Consider the following 6,297-nt stretch of genomic DNA (forward strand, 5'->3'; position numbering starts at 1 on the left):
TTTTTTCCTGCATCCTAGTTGTTTTTAAGAGATCCTTTCTTACCTTTTCCCTAGCTGCACCAGCATCTTCAAGATCTGAAACTTTGTCTTCATTTTCACTTAAACGGTTTTGCAAGCTTTTGATTGAGATTTTATTTTCCTCTATATCTCTTTGACTCTCCTACATGTGATCCATTTCTTTCCTGTATTGCTCATTCAAGGAATCCGTCATCTCATCTCTTCTATTTTTTTATCAATATCTTTTTAAGAAGCAGTTATTAATTCTTTTATTGCAGTGTTTTCTTCAGATTGGGTTTCCTCCCTATATTTCTGTAGTTGATTCTTTACTTCAGATGCTATTAGTTCAGAGAATTCTTTTTTTATTTCAAGAAAGAATTCCCCTCTGAGTTCCTCGATAACTTTCTGCTGTTGCTTATTTACTATTGATTCTATGAATTCATACACTTGAGCTGAGCTAGTAGAAAAAAATTATGCTTTGAATTTTCTATAACTTTCCTCTGTTGCTTATTTACTATTGATGCTGTTAATTCATACATTTCAGCTGAGATAGTGTCCTCTGCACTTTTTCTGGGTGGGTATTGGGTTTCCTCCATATGTTACTGTGGATGCTATTAATTCAGGGATTTCTTTTTTTCATTTCCAGTCTGAGTCCTCTATACCTTTCTGCAGTTGTTGCTTTATTTCAGAAGCCATTGATTCATTGCTTTCAGTTGTGTGGTTCCCAATTTGTTCTGTGTTAATGTCCTCTGCATTTGTCATGGTGGGCTTGGGGTCTGAGATTGCATTGTGCTCCTTCTCATTGTCATTTTGTGTGGCACTGTTTTCTGACCTTTGTTGTAGAGCTTTGGTGCAGTTATAACCTTAGCACCTACTGAAATTCAGGTGCAGATGTACAAAGTTTCGATTTATCCAGCTGTGCCTGGCTTGGGTCTGGCTGCAGTGCTGAGCTCCTTCCTGCTGCTGCCCTTGGGAGTGATCCTGTTGTGCCCCTCTGGCAAGATGTTCTGCTCTTAGACTAGCTGGGTGGCTTTGTACCCTACTCTCTCTGCAGTGATTGCAACTGAAGGTTTTCTCCCCAGGCCTGTATGCCAGGCCTGAGCTGAGTCTGGAGGGGACAAGGTGGAGTAGTGGGGAGAGGAAGCTCTCCCACGCACTCACCGGGCCTGGGTTAGGGATGGATCTGGGGGTCCCCAGAATGCGGCAGAAATTCTCAGTGGGCAGGCGGCGTGGGGGTGGGGGTGCTGCGGAGTGGTGGGGGTGACCCCAAGGGGGTGGGCGAGGGTCTCACCCACGCTGCGCTTAGGCTGGGACTGTCAGGTCTCGCCAGTGAAGGGTAGCAGGAAGCTGAAGAATAATAATTTTTAAAGAGTATACAAAAATTAAAAAAAAAACCACCTAAAAAAGAGAAACGATACAGAATTTCACTGTATCGTGAAATGATAGGTATTCAATAATGGTTGCTATATTGCATACTGTTATCTTCAACTTAGTTGTTCAGTTTACCAGATATAAGCATGTAAAGTTGGTCAAAAATTATAAGAAATTAAAAATGAGAGAAAAAAATTTAAGTATTAACTGCTCCTTTTAACAGACCAGCTGAAATCACCAGTACAATTATTCAATAACTGTATATACAATTACTGAATCTTCATGTGTATACGTGAAGATTTTCCCTTCTTGCTTTCTTTTCTCCTTTCCCTCATCCCTCTTGTTCCTTCCCTTTGAGCAATTTCTCTGCCTTTCACAATATCCACCGTACCTTTCAGATCCTACTTGCTCTTACAGGTTCTTACACGAGGCAGACATTGGGATGTTTACATATGTGGGTCGGATTTGTTTCATTTATGAGTATGGCCTCAAATTGCATCCATTTACCCATAAAAGCCTCAAGGCTATTTTTTTAATAGCTGAATAATACTCCATTGTATAAAAATACCACATCTTTTTTATCTATTCTTTATTTGATGGGTATTTGGGTTGTTTCCAAGATTTAACTCTATCAAATTGCACTTCTATAAACATAGTTGCTGTGGTATGACATATTTTTACAGAAGGGCTGGCCAAATACCTCAGGAGATTAAAGCACCTATAAACAGACACAGGGGATAGAGGTTCAATCCCTAGGCCTGCTGTGCTGGCCCAGCCCCCAGGGCACTTTGAAACAGCAATTGAGACTGGGTGTGATGGCCCAAGCCTGTAATCCCAGCTCTTGGGAGGCTGTAAACCAATGGATCACAATGAGTCTGATCTAGTAGTAAGACCCTGTACACCCTGTAGACTCTTCCCTAAAATTAAAAAAAAAAGAAAAACATATATATATATATATATATATATATATATATATATGTATTTGGAGATTCCCATACCTAATTTTCTAACTATCAAGTTAAATAAAAGTATGTCTACCAGTGGCTTCCTTCAAAAACCTGAGTGCACTAGAAATTATGAGGTCTATCCCTTAAATCAATATTGTCTGACAACATTCTCTCAGGCTTTCACAGAGAACAAATGGGTCAAGCAATGGCCATGACTCATCCACATGGCTGACGCTGACAAAGGATCTACAAACTGTGGTACAGGGTTTCAGGGTAAATCCTGAGGGGATCTGACTGACCTTATCAGATACAAAAGTTCCATTTCTTGTTATAGAGGTCTTGCTTTGTCTTGGTCTTAACCATCCAGCAGAAAAGTTATAAAAACGAAGTATAAAAAGTAAAGCCATATTAATATGGTGAGCTTTAAAAGGCTCAAGTCAACAACTTCTGACACTGCCAGTCCTACAGAAAACCCACTACTATTATGGACCACTAGACTATATGGGATTATTTTGCTGAATTCATGCACCTACAATATTTAAATGATAATGGAATATCCTTCTCTGACAAAACTAAACAAAAAAGGGGGATACAAATGAACGACTATTTTGTATCTGTATATTCAAAATAGGATAGATATAAAGCTGCATCTCTTAAGTCAATGAAAATAGAGATTTGTTTGTGGACAGGATTTCATGTCTGCATCTTGTACAATGAATAACCACTAAGACAACAGTATGCAATGTGTTAATTATTGAAACTGTGCTAGTAATCGGTTTTGAAACCAATTATGCTATTTGTTTCTCAATAAAATTATTAAAGAAAAAACACTGTGAACAAGATAAATCTTCCTTTAACTCCATTTTGGTATCAGAATTAACAAAAAGGTTTCACAAACAGGGCAACTATGAAAAGCAAAGCCAGTAAAGCAATGTAAATCACAGACTCCCATTTCTTAGCCATCGATGCTGGCCTCTGCATTCTTAATTAAGTGAGGATCATCAACACTGTCAGCCTTTAAGGATACAGCACTGTGAAAACCATTTGAAATTCTCTAAGCATCTCACCCAGACCTCAGTCACCCTTTAAAATCTCGTGACATGAAAGTTAGCCCTCTGAGCAACCATTAGATGTGCCCATAACACAGCAGTGTTATGGCTTGTGTCTAGAGGTTCCCCCACACCAGGCTTATAAGGTTATAGGTGGGACTTTTTCAGAGATAGCTAGATCTGGAGTGTGTGATGCTGAGGTTCTGGGTGTGAGCTTCCCAAATTAGCCCACTGATGGGTTCAACATAGTTCTGGGTGTGAGTGCTACCTGCCCTAGATAGACTATAAAAGGACCGAACATAGCTGCGATTGTCACTTGTTGCTCGTGCATTGCTTGCTGCTTGCTGTCTTCTGTTCTCCCTGAACTACTTCTGCTCCATGGTGCCCCTCTGCCAGCCAACTCCAGAGTGAAGTTTCTACAAACTGTGAGCCAAAATAAACTTTTCCTGGGCAAGATGGCAGCCTAGCGATTTAATGAAAGAGCACATCGGCTATACCAGAGAGTGCCATAAATGGAATGAAGATTAGTGCCCAGAAGTACAGGTGGTGTCTCCCACATCTTTTTTCATATCACCTCATAAGTTTTTTCATGTGGCGGCAGCAGTAAAATGGGCGATATTCCTTGAAGCATTTACTTCCCATCCAAAATGGAGCTTTATCTCATGTTTGCTGTAAATCTACGTATTCTTCTCTTCCTGATGACTATAACTGCAAAGCAGAGCTTGCTTGGACATCTGATGGCAGGACAACAGCGTGCTACCACCCTTCTGTGGACGTTCCATATGAACACACCAGACCTGTGCCTCAGCCAGATCCTGTCCATAATATTGAAGAAATCCATGACCAAGTGCTCAAAACCAGATTAGAAGAGAATGAAAGTGAATTCCTTGAGTAAGGACGCATGACAGAGCAACTTAGCAAAATGTTCTTCACGACGAAGCATCGTTGGTATCCTCGCGGGCAGTATCACAGACGGCGTATGAAACTGAATCCTCCAAAAGAAAGGTGATACTGAAATTCATGGGAGAACTGAAGAGAAATGGTATCCTGTGCGCAGTTTACCACTGGAAGAAATACACTAATACTATATGGTAATAGTTAAATAATAAAATATCTTTTCACGTACCAAAAAAACTGAAAAAAAATAAACTTTTCCTTTTTTAACTTTGAGTGTTAAATATTTAGGCTCAGCAACAAGAAAATTAAGTCAAGAATTAAAGATTGTGTGGTATAGGCAAAAGGATGGCATATAAATCAGTGAAAATGAACACAGGACACAGAAATAGACTCAAATAGAGAAGATAAACTCTTTCAGTTTAATGAACCTGTAAAAGCAACTCAATAGGGAAAGCACAGTGTTTCCCACAAATGATGTTGGCATCATTGGATATTTACATGCAAAAGAATGAATGTGCACGTGTGCATCATACTTCACACAAAATTTATTTGAAAATGAGTCACAGACTGAAATGTTAACCATAAAGTTATGCAGTCTTATCTGTTTTATTCTAAGACAATGAAAAGATAGTGTACAGTCTGGATGAAAATATTTTCAAATCATATATCCAATGAAAGTCTTCCATCTAGAACATATAGGAAAAGTTAAACTTCAACAATGAACATCAAATAACCCTCTTGGAAAGTGAGTAAAGATCCACACACCCAGACACCTCACCAAAGAAAATATACATACAGCAAATAAGCTTGTGAGAAGATGCTCAATATCATTTGCTATGGGGCAATGTGGCTGAAGACAGGGAGACACCACTGCACATCTATGGGAATGAGCACAACCCCCACAATATTGGTATCAAATGCCAGAAAGGAATCAGGACAATCGGGACTCTCTCTCTAAGCTGAGAAGTGAAAATTTACGAACACTCTGAAAGATAAAATGAAGATAGATGTATAACCAATAATAACACTTTTTGATATGTAACAAACTGAGTTGAAACCATGTGTCTTAGCTACTTTTCTAGTTGCTGAGACAAAATATCTGACAGCCAAGGTTAAACAAGAAAAAGCTTATTTGTTTACAGTCTGTGGAGGACATGGTAGAGGGCAATAGTTCATGATGGAGAAAGAGATCAAAAGTAACAAGACAGACTAAAACAAGATTCTGTGTGTCCCTTATATTGTATCCAGTCTACTGGGATTAGAATGGGGCCAGTTCAATCAGTGGACTGATCCAGCAAGCGCCCAGCCTTAATCTCAACACCATTGACCCCACACCGCACTACAAGTCAATCACACACATCTGAGAAAGCCCTGCGTGCACGTGAGGCTCAGAAGGAACATCTAGATACAAACCACACAACACCATGTGTCCTCACAAATCTTGCGCGTCATTCCTTGAACATATTTTATTCAAAACGTCAAGTCAATGAGTGTACTTCACCCTAATCCTAGTGCCCTTTATTATTCCACACACATTGTGGTTTCCCAACTTGGGATATATAATTCAGAACTTTGTAAACTTATTTTTAACCATTGTGCCTCCCCTCTTTTGTTCTTTTGGTTCCATTGTAGTCTAAAAATGCTTCCCAAACCTCATAATTAACTGGGAAGCTTATTCTAAAACACCAATTCTCACTAGACTTAAATTAGCATCTCACGGGATAGTCTTAGAATTTGGCTTTTATAAGGAAGCTTCCTTGAGAAATATGGCAGAATTTGAAACTTAAGAAGCAGAACTTGGGCTGGCCAAATAGCTCAGCAGATCACAGTGTCTGCAAGCAGGTGCAGGGGCCAGGAGAGCCATCCCAGGCCTGCCATGTCAGCTCTGCCCCCGGGGTGTGCTGAGATGGCAATTGAGACTGGGCATGGTGGTGCAAGCCTGTAATCCCAGAACTTGGGAGGCTGTAAACAGGCGGATCACTTTGATTGCGATCTAGTAGTGAGACCTTGAACACCCTGTAGACCCTTCCCTAAAA

At 39.9% G+C, this 6,297-nt stretch overlaps 1 pseudogene; it reads left to right on the forward strand.

The window, feature by feature from the left end:
* Positions 1-4,373, forward strand: part of LOC111812962 — a 14,654-nt pseudogene extending 10,281 nt beyond the window's left edge.
* Positions 4,374-6,297: the final 1,924 nt, after the last annotated feature.

The sequence above is a fragment of the Octodon degus genome, unplaced genomic scaffold, assembly GCF_000260255.1.
Source record: "Octodon degus isolate 3935 unplaced genomic scaffold, OctDeg1.0 scaffold00154, whole genome shotgun sequence".
NCBI classification, from domain to species: Eukaryota; Metazoa; Chordata; class Mammalia; order Rodentia; family Octodontidae; genus Octodon; species Octodon degus.